Here is a 14825-nt window from a genome sequence, read left to right on the forward strand (position 1 = left end):
GCATGTTATTATTCCTTCCATTGTGAAGGAGAGTATTGAGGTCAAAACTCTAGACTCGATTAGCTCACTCACTTAGACCCTTATACAGTATGCTAGGCCTCTAGTAGAGGGTGATGTGAGTGATGATGTTGATTCTTCTAGGCATCGAGTTCCAGCTCATTTTTGTTGATCTTGTGATTCTCTTTACACTTATGATCCTAATAGTTCTGATAATGCACATGCACAAGCAGAGTTTGCTATAGAGAACATTGTCATGACAGAATCCTTGCTGAAAGAAACATTTGACATTGATATCCAGGTGAATTTCATTACAAGTTCATTTCATTCTTTTTATTAAATCTTATATGTAAATTTGAGAATATATCTAAATTAGTAAATTATTATGATAAAAAATCAACGTCAAAGTGTTCACAATACTAGCAACATTCCTGCAGCACCCTTTTTCACTACTTCGTCGACTCCATAGGTGTACAACAAGTGAAGAAATATAATTATTATATGTAGATAGTTGAACCTTATATGAAGGATTTTCTAATTACTCATTTTGGATGTCAAATAGTTTGATGCTAGAGCTTCAACATCAACACTTCGTAGTGTATTTCATTGACAATCTTTCACCCAGTTAAAAATTTATCTTTAATGTTGTTATTAAATAATCTAGATAGTTTTGGTGATTAATCAATATACTTTGTTTAATTTTCAGATGTTGACATCAGAGACTCCTCCTACTATCCATGCGTCAATGGAGAGTGGTGTTGCTACAGTAGTAGCAAGTTCAATTGCATTAACAGAAGTATGAGACATTTGTAAATTTAGTAAATTTATCATTACATTTGTTATCTTAATAATATGTCATTGAAAAATTTAAAGACACTTGTATTTAGTTTAATTTATATTGTGATGCTTACAAGAGGGGCTTGTCACTCTAGATCATGAACGTGCACCTGTTGTGGATGAGCATCATGATTATTTGTATGCGGTAAGTGACTATTCTATTATGTGTCATTCTAAAATTCAATTTTTGTATATGCTAACATCAATCTTTTCATTGTATCAAGTGGAGTTACAAAAAAGTCTGGAGAGGAGGTCGAGTGGACGTACTTGAAAGACACCTACATCATATACATCTCTATCCCCTCGATAGGCAAAGATATCTCATGATCTGTTTCCTTCCCCTAGAGGGAAATGAATAGAATAGGGTCCTATGTTGTATGCCTATATGGCAATTTTGAACATATGTTTTGTATTACGAATATGTGACATTCTATCTCCATATGGCTTTTGGCAAGCTCCTATTTGACTTTATTGGATACCATGTTGTATGCCTATATGGAAAATTTGAACATATGTTTTGTATTACGAATATGTGACATTCTATGTCCATATGGCTTTTGGCAAGCCTCTATTTGACTTTATTGGATATCATGTTGTATGCCTTTATAGCAAATTTGAACATATGTTTTGTTTTATGAATATGTGAAATTCTAAGTCCATATGGCTTTTGGCAAGCCTATTTGTTTGTATTGGGTATATTTGATAGTTTTAACGGTATACAATGTTGCATGGATTAGTAGCTTTTTGGTTAATGCAAATCATTTATCATGGTTATCCATAATTGTAGTACAAATGATTAAATGAATAATTGCACAAAGTTTATTGTTACTTAAGCTTTGAACCTAAATATGTGTTTGTAATCCAAGACACAAGCTTATGGAGATCATCACAAATTCAATAGTTATAGTCGAAATAAGACTATATAAAGGAAACATGGAAAGAACCAAAATTAGACAATGTAAGACACCATTATACCAATACCCATTCTAAAAAAATTTCATAGCCCATAAACTTATATTCATCTAATGCATGCACTTAGGTGATTTCGCTACTAGGGTGTGGCTCACAACGATTGGGCTAGTTGGAGAGAAAAAGAAGGCATTCCTAGCGTAAACCCGACCACCCTGACGTGTACGAGCTGACAGTTTGATGTCGTGATGAATGGATTGAAAGGTGGGACATTGTGCAACTTTTCATTGAACTCATCTAACGGTTTTTGTCGCAACTGAGAAAGTGTCACCACAAGCAACTGGATCTGAGTCTATCGAAAGCGAGAGGATTTTTTAAAGTGCCATAACACGACCCCGCAGGATTAGATAGATCGTTCTTATGATTAACAAGCGTCGAGAAACGAGATGCCGAATATTGACAACTTTGAGCAACTTGAGCACTTAGATGATTTCGCTGCTAGGGTGTGTCCTGCAATGATCGAGCGAGTTGGAGAGAAAAAAGAAGGCATTCCTAGTATAAACCCAACCACCTCGATGCATACGAGCTGATGGTTTGATGTCACGACGAACGGATTGAAAGATGAGACATTGTGCAACTTTTCATTGAACTCATCTAAAGCTTTTTGTCGCAACCGAGAAAGTGTCGCCACGAGCAACTAGATCCGAGTCTACCGAAACTAAGAGGATTTTTTAAAGTGCCATAACATGACCCCGTAGGATCAGACAGATCATTCTTATGATTAACGGGCACTGAGAAATGCGATGTCGAATATTGACAACTTTGAGCAATTTGAGCACTTAGGCGATTTCGCTGCTAGGGTGTGTCCCGCAATGATTGGGCAAGTTGGAGAGAAAAAAGAAGGCATTCCTAGCGTAAACCCAGCCACCCTGACACGTACAAGCTGATGGTTCGGTGTTGCGACAAGCAGATTGAAAGATGGGGCATTGTGCAACTTTTCATTGAACTCATCTGACGCTTTTTGTCACAACCGAGAAAGTGTCGCCACGAGCAACTGGCTCTGAGTCTATCGAAACCGAGAGAGGATTTTTTTTAGTGCCATAAAATGACCCCGCAGGATTAGACAGATCATTCTTATGATTAACGGGTGCTGAGAAACGCGATGTTGAATATTGACAACTTTGAGCAACTTGAGCACTTAGGCGATTTCGCTGCTAGGGTGTGTCCTGCAATGATCGGGCGAGTTCGAGAGCAAAAATAAGGAATTCCTAACGTAAAACCGGCCACCCTGATGCATACAAGCTAACGGTTTAGTGCCGCGAAGAGCGGATTGAAAGATGGGGCATTGTGCAACTTTTCATTGAACTCATCTAACGCTTTTTGTCGTAACCGAGAAAGTGTCGCCACGAGCAACTGGATCCGATTCTACCAAAACTGAGAGAGGCTTTTTTAGAGTGCCATAACACAACCCCGCAGGATTAGACATATCATTCTTATGATTAACAAGCGCCAAGAAATGAGATGCCGAATATTGACAACTTTGAGCAACTTGAGCACTTAGGCGATTTCGCTGTTAGGGTGTGGCCAGCAACAATCAGGTGAGTTAGAGAGAAAAAATAAGGCATTCCTAGTGTAAACCTAGCCACTCCGATGTGTACGAGCTGACGGTTCGGTGTTGCGATGAGAGGATTGAAAGATGGGACATTGTGCAACTTTTCATTGAACTCATCTAACGCTTTTTGTCGCAACCAAGAAAGTGTCACCACGAGCAACCAGATCTGAGTCTATCGAAACTGAGAGAGGATTTTTTAGAGTACCACAACATGACCCTGTAGGATCATACGACTCATTCTTATGATTAATGGGCACCAAGAAATGCGATGCCGAATATTGACAACTTTGAACAACTTGAGCACTTAGGCAATTTCGCTACTAGGGTGTGGCCCGCAATGATTGGGTGGGTTGGAGAGAAAAAAGAAGGCATTCCTAGCGTAAACCTAGCCACCTTGACACATACAAGCTGATGGTGCAGTGTCACGATGAGCGGATAGAAAGATGGGCCATTGTGCAACTTTTCATTGAACTCATCTGACGCTTTTTGTCGCAACCGAGAAAGAGTCGCCACGAGCAACTAGATTTGAGTCTACCAAAACCGAGAGAGGATTTTTTAGAGTTCCATAACACGACCCTGTAGGATCAAACAAATCATTCTTATGATTAATGGGCGTCGAGAAACGCGATGCCGAATATTGACAAGTTTGAGCAATTTGAGCACTTAGGTGATTTTGCTGCTAGGGTGTGGCCTGCAACGATCGAGTGAGTTGGAGAGAAAAAAGAAGGCATTCCTAGCATAAAACCGGCCACCCTGATGCGTACATGATAATGGTGTGGTGCCACAACAAGTGGATTGAAAGATGGGGCATTCTGCAACTTTTCATTGAACTCATCTGACGCTTTTTGTCGCAATCGAGAAAGAGTCACCACGAGCAACTGGATATGAGTCTACCAAAATTGAGAGAGAATTTTTTAGAGTGCCATAACATGACCCCGTAAGATCAAACAAATCGTTCTTATGATTAACGAGCACCAAGAAACGTGATGCCGAATATTGACAACTTTGAGCAACTTGAGCACTTAGGCGTTTTCACTGCTAGGGTGTGGCTCGCAATGATCGGGTGAGTTGGAGAGCAAAAATAAGGCATTCCTAGTGTAAATCTAGCCACCCCGATGCGTACAAGCTAACGGTGCGGCACCGCAACAAGCAGAGTAAAAGATGGGGCGTTGTGCAACTTTTTATTGAACTCATCTAACGCTTTTTGTCGCAACTGAAAAAGTGTCGCCATGAGCAACTGGATCTGATTCTACCGAAAATGAGAGAGGATTTTTTAGAGTGCCTTAACACAACCTCGAAGGATTAGATGGATCATTCTTATGATTAATGGGCACTGAGAAACGTGATGCCGAATATTGACAACTTTGAGCAACTTGAGCACTTAGGCGATTTCGCTGCTAGGGTGTGGCCTGCAACGATCGGGTGAGTTGGAGAGAAAAAAGAAGGAATTATTAGTGTAAACCTGACCACCCCGATGTGTACAAGCTAACAGTGCTGTGCCATGACAAGCAGATTGAAAGATGGGGCATTGTGCAACTTTTCATTGAACTCATCTGACGCTTTTTGTCACAACCGAGAAAGAGTCACCATGAGAAACTAGATACGAGTCTACAGAAACCGAGAGAGGATTTTTTAGAGTGCCATAACACGACCCTACATGATTAGACAGATCATTCTTATGATTAATGGGCACTAAGAAACGTGATTCTAAATATTGACAACTTTGAACAATTTGAGTACTTGGCCGATTTCGCTACTAGGGTGTTGCCTGCAACGATCAGGCGAGTTGGAGAGCAAAAAGAAGGCATTCCTTGCATAAAACCAGCCAACCTGACGCGTACGAGCTGACGGTTCAGTGCCACGATGAGCGGATTGAAAGATGGGGCATTGTGCAACTTTTCATTGAACTCATCTGATGCTTTTTGTCACAACTGAGAAAGAGTCACCATGAGCAACTGGATACGAGTCTACCGAAACCGAGAGAGGATTTTTTAGAGTGCCATAACATGACCCTGCGGGATTAGATGGATTGTTCTTACATGTCACTAACATTGAGAAAAACCATGCCGAATTTTGACAATTTTTCACACTTTGAGTGATTGACAACAAATGAGCAATTTTTACATCTTTTACCATATTAGTAGGCTATACTTCACGAAATGATCCCATGTGATCTCTAATGGTCCAAAATGACATTATTTACATAAAATCACACAAAACAAGACAAAAACATAATTTTTTATATTACAATGCCTCGAGTAGTAAAAAATACAAGTCATGTACATATATCCAAATAAGATTGATATTACAATTTTTTGCATTTACATTTAATCCAATGAACCATCTGGATCTGCTCTACTCTTTATCATGTCTAGTATGGCCTCATGGTCAAACTCACGAACCTTCCATAGGTTCTTGTTTAGTGGTCTACCCCCATATCTGATCAAATGAACATTTGAAGCTACAACAAGGTTAGAATAATGAAGAATCTTCCTATGCGTCTCAAAGTCCTTGAACAACCACAAGTTAGACTTCTTGACTGGGTACCTTCTAAGCCATGTACCAATAACAACTATTGATCTTGTGGGGTACTCAATATTTTCTCCATCTACCACAGGGCGATCCAATTTCTTTTTTGCATCCACACAGGTAATAATTTGTTCCTTCTTCATTGTCTTCAGCTACAATTATTGCATAAACATGCCCTGCAATGATAAAGTCAGAAGAATTTAGTAAACAACTAAGGTAAAATATTAAAGTACAAAAAATTGCATGTGGATAATTTACCTGGTTGGACTAAATCTAGCACATGGTAAAATTCAATTGATGCTTCAATCTGTGTGAGTTGTAGTGCACTTGGAGGTCAGTATGTCTCAAGTGGGATTAGAGGCCTCATACACCATTCGTCCACCCACTCCTTTGACTCACACTCATTATAGGCACCATCTCTACATGAAGAACAATAACATACCATCCACCGTGTATGGATAGTCCATGAACCTACATTAGAGCTTTTGAAAGAGTTTAGCTCACTCGATCTTGTCAATGTACAACAATCTTCTAATTTTGCAATGTTAGTATCATCTACCAACCAAAAAAATCTGTGAACTGAAGACTTACCTTGATTACCTAGACCAATTGTACCATTGCACCATTGAACAATTGATTTTGCATATTTCAAGTTTGCATTCCCTTTGTACTTTAACTCTTCTCATGCTAAAGCTCTTTTAATACATGCTCCTGCACCATCATGCTCCCCTTTTCCATGCCCAGCCTCAGAGAAATTCCACATATGTTGAATAGCAGTCAACTTATGCATCCTACTCAACCAATAAAACATCCGAGAGTTCTTAAATTGCGATGCACAATTATCTGACCATATGATATGTTGACGGAATGATATGCCTCGGCTAGCCAAATCATCGTAGAATATCTGAAAACAACCTTGCACAAACTCTGTAGAGTGTGAGCGATCATCACTGATGTAAAAATGAAACTCCCTCAATATCTTCCTATCATCTTCCATACTATCATGTGCATGAATGAATGCTTTATGCACAAATATGGCAACTTGTGTGGAGTTGTAATATTGTGATTGCACCTCGTTCTGCAGTTGTAGTGTGTAGTTCTCTGCAAAGTCAACAATTGAAATGATTGTATGAAGTGGAAATGTGTCCTTGCATAACTTAAATTGTGAGTCCAACCAACGAGCTCAATGGTTATGCCTTGCATACTCGTACACTATATTCTCATGAAAGATGCCCATAAACTAATACACTGGATTCTTCTCACTAACCAATTCACACCTTTTTGCTTCTTTTCCATCTTTAAGCATGTAGGCCACTGTCTTATATTTTCCAAATTCTACTAATTCATTACCAATTTCTTGTCCAATATCCATATGTTGACAAATTTGTAAATGTCGCAATCCACCACAATCAACACATGTGCCATCCAAGCAACACTTATTGTAATATACTTGACCATCTACTCTTTCACATAAGATGCTAGATATGAATTCCCTTGAACATGTCGGTGGACCATTTATGTTGCATTCCTACAAAACATTGTTAGCATGCAAATTCTATACATATGCATTGATAAACATCATAATGGTTAGAAAATTCAATATGTACTCTACAACAACAAGTTGTGCGTGTGTGATTTATTTTGACATAAAAAGGCTTTACCATTTCAAAGAATCTTTGACTAATTTTTATTTGAGGATACATACGTTGAAACTTGGCAAAAAATTGTGTTTGAGTCATATCCAAAAAATGTTTCGGATGTGGATCACAAATTTTACTACCAATCCTCCTTCTTACAACATCTCTTTGATTTGGAGAGACCCTTGTGTTATTCTTCCAAAAATTTTCAATTAGGGATCTCAAGGCTTCAACAATTGCTTTATCTTTCCATGGTAATCTACCAGAAAATGCCCATAACTCATTGTTATATGGATCCTCCGCTCTCTGTCGCCTTCCCATAGCTCTCATTAGAGTTTGTCTACTTATCTTTCTAAGGAGGTGAGCTTTCTTAGTTTGAGTGCTTACAATTGTTGATTTAATGACACGTCGTGTGGCATTACTATCTTTTGTGTGTGAGTTAGAACCAACAGTATCATATGCATTCATCAGATTCTTCACAATAGATTTGTCGCTTGATTCAGTCGATGTTCATCGCCCAAGAATCTTCATTATAGGCCTAAATTTCAGATTTCTCATCATTTCAACAAATAGTTGACATCTTCCTGTCTCATTTAAAGGCTCAAAAAATATTTTCCATGTCCGGTTAGCATGTCTTTGACAAGTATGCTTTGGAATCTTGTCAACCATTGGTTTCAAAACATTAGCATCAATATCAATCAAATACTTAGGCTTTCTATGCAAAACTCTAGGAGGTGTTCTCAAACTTTGAGTTACCTCAAGATTAGGAATGTCAACAACATTAGGGATAGGTGGCATACCTTCAACTGGAGATGAAAATGATGACATACATTGAAATTGAGGTGTACAAGATGGTGTAGCTCCAATACTTGATGTCAGTCGTGAAGTACTTGCAACGTCAAATGTCATAGAGGGAGTGCATTCAATATGAGATGTTGTAGACACCAACGATGTGCCAATAAGAGATGGTGTGCCTTCAACTTGAGATGTAAGAGATGGGGTGCCTTCAACTTGAATTGTGGTAGACATGCTTTCAACCTCGAGATTCAATTGTCTCATTGCACGAAGGTTTTGCATTAGTTGCCTTTGTGTGGCCAATTTTGTCTCTCTCTTAGATTGGATGGATATTTCATGTTCCTCTTCACTTGGCACCTCTTCTTCTATGGTATTCAATTTCCTTTGTTCATGAAGTTGCTTCATTCCTTCTCTTTTTTTTGCATTCTTAGCTTCACGCTCTTCTGGTGTTACATTTTTTGGTCGTTTCCTTGGCATGATGATGATTTCTACATGTACATGCACATAAAAGAGAATAAAGAGAAATTATGCATCTATGACTTTCCTAATTATGCATCTATGACTGTCCTAATTATGCATATGTTAAAATGGATATATGAAATTGAAATTATTTCATGTATTCCTTTTCTAAATTATTTCATAAGATGTAAAACGGATGTATGAAATTGCAAATTTTGTTTTAAACCACTAAACAAATAATTTTCTTATGCAACTTCCTTCAAATGCATTGTTAAATCTAATGTAAATCTAATAGGATTATAATCAATTTTGACTCACACTTTTATTCTAACATTTAAACAAAATAACACTTAATAAGTATTTGAATTCTAAAAATAATAAAATATTACCTCAATTATTCAAATTTGATTAAAAAAACTATGTTTTGTTGGCATATGCACACTCCAATGAGATATTGTATGTGATTGAAGGTTTTGTCATTGATGGCAACCTTACAATCCTATGGCACCGGCAAGGCATTACACCGGCATCAGCAGAACACCGGCACCGACATAGAGAAAGGAAGCATACCGGCACAAAGGCCGACATGATTTTTGATATATCATATTTTGTTTATTATTTGAAAAACTTTGTAAGCCGACTTGATATCATTGTAAAATGACTCATATATAAAAGAGATAATTGTAGACATTTTGTAAGTAAGTGATGTAAGCGAAAAAGTAAGGAGAAAAGATTAAGCAGACCTATTATGTGAAATATAGGTTAAGGGGTATATGTAAAGAACAGAGCAGGAACCAGTACTGAATTTGGCATTGAAGATGCTATTGTAAAATAGTAAAAGTTATTGGATTTGTATAATCCACATTGTAAGTCAGTGAGACTTCCCATTTGAGCAATGAGCTCTAGGCAGTTGGCCTTCCTGCATGTGCAGGCCCCTATTGTAAGTAATATTCTCTTATTGGCGAGTAAGTGAATATTGTGGGTCACAAATCCCACTGAGGTCTGTCCCACACTAGGTTTCCTTGTTAAATCATTGTGTTATGGTGTGATTTTCATGTGGTTTCTTTCATTTCTATTTATTGCATTATTTCTTGCATACCGGTACACTGTTACAATATGTTCTGCATGTTTTAAGTTGAGAAATTCTAATTACTGGTTAGATACTGATTCACCCCCCCCCCTCTCAGTATCTATGAGTTTCCTAAAAATTGGTATCAGAGCTTGGTCCTCTATTTTTAGAAGCCTAACAGCTTGAGGAAGATCTTGACACCAATAAAGATGGAAAATCTAATGAAGCAACTTGAAGCAGCTCTCTCAGACTATGATGCAGAAAAATTGAAAAATATCAAACTAGAAGATGATCTAAAAGCAGCTCAGGATATCATTCAGGCACTTCAAGAGAATCTTACTATTGCAAGAAATAAGAGAAGAGAACTTTGTGAAAAGATGCAAAATGAGAATGATGAGAAGGAATCACTTAATGATATGTTAAGTAAGCTGAAACTGGAGAACATAACTACAAAGAATGAGATGTAGGATATGACTATGAGATTTTGTAAAGAGATTGAAGATAGGAAGAAGAATGAAGAAGAATTGACCAGAAGACTAAGTGATGCAGCAAATGAGAACACAAGACTTAGCTATTAAAATGATCTATTAAAGACAGATTTGATGCACACTCAGAATGGCTCCAATGAACTGATGAGATAGAAAGAAGCCTTAGAAAGAGAACTAGAAATTGCAAATCAACATAAAGAGAAATTCAAGAAAATCTCAGAGGAACTTGGCACCTTGCTAAAGAATCAAAAACCTAAAGGTGACACTTCTGGAATTGGCTTTGAAGTTGGTGAAAGCTCCGGTACTACAAACACATAGGATCACAACAAACTGGTAAGGAAACCTAATGCTTATAAATTCAATGGAAAATGCTTTAACTGTAATAAGTATGGTCATAGAGAAAATGATTGTAGATCTAGAAATTATCAGAATATCAACACACCCACCGATCAATGTTAAAAATGCAACAAAGTTCGTCACAATTCTGAGAATTGCAGAATGAATGTGAGATGTTATGTTTGTGGAAGATTTAAACATTTATCTAATCAATGCAGAACACAAATCGGCATAGGTTATGGGAAAGCTATTCAGAAGAATAATGTAACTTGTTATGCATGTAACAAGATTGGGCATATTGCAAAATTCTATAGAAGTAAAGGATCACGGGTAGACAACAAAAGTTCTAGCTTGAAAGGGAAAGAAAAAGTTGAAGAGGTTAAGCAAGAATTTTCAAAACAATGGATTAGAAAAGCTGGTCTAAATATTGGGAATACTCCTCCACTGGTAGAGCCAGTCAATACTTCACTGGTAGGACAGAGTGATGCTTCATCGATAGGACAAAGTGATGCTCCACCGGCAGGAAGTTCTTCATCGAAATGAAGAAATTTTCCTTGAGGGTTTGGCGATCTAATGACACATGTGCTATTATTCCCTCGGTTAGAGATGAGAAGTTGGAAATTACTTTATTACCGATAGACAATGTTAAGTGAATACTTAACCGACATGCATTTAATGTGGTAGATGGCAAAAAGACACTATAAATTTGTGGTTTTGGCTCCATTTCATTTCACCGAGATTTCAAACCTATGAAGAGCGTGAAGTTTCCGAGCTAAGGCATTTCGAGCAAGAGGCAAGAACACTTCAAGCAATCATCCATCCTAAAGGCAGTAAAAGGTATTTTATCATGGCATCCACCTCTGCACTTGAATATATAGCAAACCCTACTGTTGTTGAAGTTGTAAAAAGACCTAGGCCTGTATTTCAATTAGTTCTCGAGGTAGCAAAGAAAGATGATACCTTAGGTACTTTTTCTCAAATTCCTAAAGGAGTTGTTTATGCTGAAGACCCCAAAATTTACATTCATTGCAACATTGAGGAACTAGGAGATGAAGAGATTAAAACCATGTTTAAATATGTCATATGTGATGAATCCGGTAATGTAAAAGATGAACATAAGATCATTGAAACCCTAGGATTTACAGAGATCCTTAGAATTCCTGAATTCCCCAAGGATGTGATCAGGATAGTCCTAAGCAGGGTACATGGTGAATTTTTCTGGTTAGATGCAATTCACAAAATCACCAAGGAAGCTGTGAAAGCTATCACAGGGTTACCGACCACCGATAAAAGGCCAGACAAAACCAAGAAGGTTTCCAATGACCTAGTTATGAACCTAACTGGTGCCACATCTGATAAAAGGTCCTCAAGAGTAAATGATGTAAAAGATATTAATGTAAGATTTATCAGCATGATATTAGGATATAAGGCAACTCATGCAAACAGACTCAATTCAGTGTCAAGTTTGTGCATTAAGAGTGCTTATGACATGGTCACAGATAATGCAAAGATTGATGTATGTGAGTGGTTGAAGGATGAATTAATTGACAACTTAGGCAAGATTAAGAAGGATAAGAAAGGAACTTTCAGGTTTGGAAATCTGCTAGTATGTCTAATGCTACATATAACCAAACAAGTTCCCAATATAGGCTACAAAGAACTTGGATATGATATACCGATAGGTAAACAACTAACTGAACTATTCAATAATATGGGAGAAGATAAGGAAAACAATATCCATGATTTCTTTCAAGCACTCAAGGCCAAAATGAAGAAAAGAATCAGATTATCACAAAAGATTGTTGACAAATATAAGGATGAAATATGTTTTGTAATAAAAAAGGATGAGATCTGGATGGAAGCAGTCATCCCTAGGACAATCTGGGTAACAGAGATGGGCTACGAAACAGATGATCATATACTTGAAACATATGCTAAAGCACTTCTGGAAGCCCCTAAAGAACCTAAGGAAGAAGTATTTGGTAGTGCAGAAACTACTGAAAGCCAAATACAATCCCATAAAAGAGTGAAAAAGGTTGAGGCAGTTGTGAGAAGAGGTTCTAGGCAAGCAAAGGAAATCAAGGATAAAGTAATGAAACAAACTGGTATAACAAAGGATGAGTTAACAGCTCCACAACCTAAAACTCACCTGTCACCAGTAGGCACATCTTCAAAGAATGACATGCCTGCAACTTTCAAGAGAGTTGTAAGGAAAAGAGATCTCTCATCGGCAACCACACCCGCACCTAAGAGGACAAGACAAAAACAACAAGTAGTAAGATCTTCGGTAAGAAAGGCTACACCAAAGAAGAAGAAACTGACACCCAAGAAGAAGAAGAGGACAAATAAGGACTTGGCTCCTCTTGACATACTGTTGAATGAAATTATAGAAGGGAAATTGAAGAATATAGAGAAATTGTATGACACTCTGACAATTGATGAAAAAGAACAAGTAGAAAACAATGTTATATTACATATGGATATGTATAAGAATTTTTTTATGGAAGTCGTTAAGAGACTGGAAGCAAGGAGACAAGCAGTAATAGAACTTGACAAGAAAATAAAGATAGAAAAGCTACTTGTTGTATACCTAGTGAATTCACCCACAGAAATTGATGACTTAATTGCTGAAGCCAACTGGTCAGTATTTTCTACTGCACATTGGCACATTGCTTTAATGGTTGGAAGAGTTAATGAGGTGACTGAGGAGACAGAAAATGCATGGGACATTTTCCTAGTGGAAAAAGAAAAACAAGAAGAATACGTGAGCCACAAACCTATAAAGGTTTATCAGAAGGAAAGAGACAAGGGTAAAGGTAAAGTTGGTGGACCACCTAGTTTCAAGGTTAAAGACAACTTACCCCCACCTCCTTTGATTACTCCACCGGTAACAACAATAGCTACAAAAGATCAACTAACAGTTGAAAGTATGGATGTAGAGGATGTCAATCCTAATCCTGAAGTCTTATACACAGTAGATGTTGATACTCAAAAGATCAACATTGTGGTAGACAAAGATACAGTTGATAAGACTAACATGGCTAGTAAGCCTCTGGTAGATGAACAAACTAAAAACACATAGGAGAAACTGGCAGATGACAAAGAGCAACAGGTAGAAACTCAGACTCAAACTGAGTCAATGCAACAATCAGAGAAACAAATAGAGCAAAAGGCTCCAGAATAGGAACAACAACAAGAACGGGTTCATAAGGAAATAGTGCCATCGACAACTGGAGAAGCACACAAACCATTGCTTAAAGAAATGCAAACACAAACAGACCTACCAGAGGACACAACAAGCTTGGTTACTTCCACTGACGATACTCTGAATGTAGGTTCCTCATCATCAGGCTACAAATCAAATAATGTGACTGAAGTACTCTTAGATTCAATTAAAAGGATAGCAGATTACAACTCACAAGCTTATAAGGCAATAGATGACACCATACCAATTTTGAAGGTAATTGCTCCTAACTGTAATATAGACAATAAATATTCTTTAGGACAACTTGATACCTTGTGTAAATATATCACATAAAACATTGAGAAAATAAAGGAAGAGGCATTGAAGGATAAATTGGAAATTGAAAAACAAAGATTCTTTGATGAGCAAATAAAAAAGTGTACCAGAGATTTTGACACACTTCTACCAGAACTGTGTAACTTATTGAAAGAGTACAAAACTCTGTACAAAGACACCTATAAGACAAACTTTTTGACTGTAGACATAGATAAGAAAATAAGCAAGGTACAGGATGAAATCAATAAACTTGCTGATAATTTTGTTAACTCATTGATACATTATCAGTTTTTGAGCAAAAGATAACAAATTTTGAGGAAGAATTACTTAAATTAGAAAGAGAAAAGGAGAGAATAGTGAATAAGGCAAAGCATTTGAGATTAAAACGAAGTCCAAGATTGGACTATCTAGCATCATTGCGGAAGGAAATATCTGAGGCACTAATACAGGGACAGAAAACACTGACAGAGCATTTGTAACATCTCACCGGTATAGATAAAAGGATAGAGACAACAATAAGAGATAGTAAAAAGTTTATGGAGAGTATAAACTTGATTTTGGCAGATCTATTTCAAATTGTAACTACCCAGTTACAAGGTTGAAACTACAAACTCTACTGACATCTTGACAACCTTTG

The sequence above is a fragment of the Cryptomeria japonica genome, chromosome 11 (genome assembly GCF_030272615.1).
Source record: "Cryptomeria japonica chromosome 11, Sugi_1.0, whole genome shotgun sequence".
In the NCBI taxonomy this organism is placed as follows: Eukaryota; Viridiplantae; Streptophyta; class Pinopsida; order Cupressales; family Cupressaceae; genus Cryptomeria; species Cryptomeria japonica.